Source organism: Rhododendron vialii, chromosome 4a (genome assembly GCF_030253575.1).
Source record: "Rhododendron vialii isolate Sample 1 chromosome 4a, ASM3025357v1".
In the NCBI taxonomy this organism is placed as follows: domain Eukaryota; kingdom Viridiplantae; phylum Streptophyta; class Magnoliopsida; order Ericales; family Ericaceae; genus Rhododendron; species Rhododendron vialii.
In genome coordinates, this window is record NC_080560.1 from 33,103,742 (window position 1) to 33,104,827 (window position 1,086).

The window sequence follows — 1,086 nt, forward strand, 5'->3', positions numbered from 1 at the left end:
AAATTTTGAATTTTGGGGATAAATTTGGACCTTTTTTACCAATATGACCACAAGAATTTATTAACAAAAGTACTATTTTCATCAACAAAAATACCAATACAATTCACCCTTTTTGAATTGTGAATTAGCATCTTTAGGTTTTGTTTCAAGATATGTTCACAAAGTACCCGAAAAACTAACGCAGTACTAGTGTTTCCACAAAGGAATATATACTGAAGAAAAACTAACGAAATGTTTCCACAAACGAACTGAGACAACTGAACAGTGGGTTACCCCTCGTCACTATTTGAACCCTTTGAACCTTCCGAACCTAGATTATTTTGGCCCACTACAGTATGATGGCATGATGATGGTCAGGGATGCAAAATGTACGAGGTCAATAAAATTCCCCAAGCCACGTACCAATTGACCAGGGTATATGATTTTTTGGGTATCACATAAGCAAACATGCATGTAATACCATCAGCAGGTTTTGAGCTCTTTCATAAGCCGCCAAAATGTCATTTTAATTATGACCTATTCAACCCATTACGTGAATATGTGGTTTATAATTGGTTGGTGACAATGGACCACACGTCAAGTTTTAATTTTGCACCAGTGGTTTGAGTGTTCCACTTGTGGCGGAAAAGAATTAAAACCATTTCCAAGGACAAGAGAAGAGAAGAATAATAAACGCGAATTATTAATTGTGTTAAATATCCAAGAAATTTCCAAGGTCAAGAGGAGACTCATGAAATCATTGGACCACCGAGGAATTTTGGGTCCCGACAATTAATTACGACAAAAATGGTCTATCGCAACGAAATTTGAAGATAAAATTCCCAGTTCGCCGCCAAATTGGACCCATTTGGCGATGAAAATGGAATTTCTTCGCGGTCAGTAGGTACCATTTGGTGACGAAAATAAAATTTTGTCGCCAAATACAAGACTAATTACTTTTTCAAATTTCAAAAAATTAAATATATTTTAAATAAATAATACATATCGATATATATTACATATTTTACAAATTATTTAAAAAACTAGTAATATATACTATTAAATTTTGCAATATTATCAACAAAATGATAAGTGGCCTAGTGATTG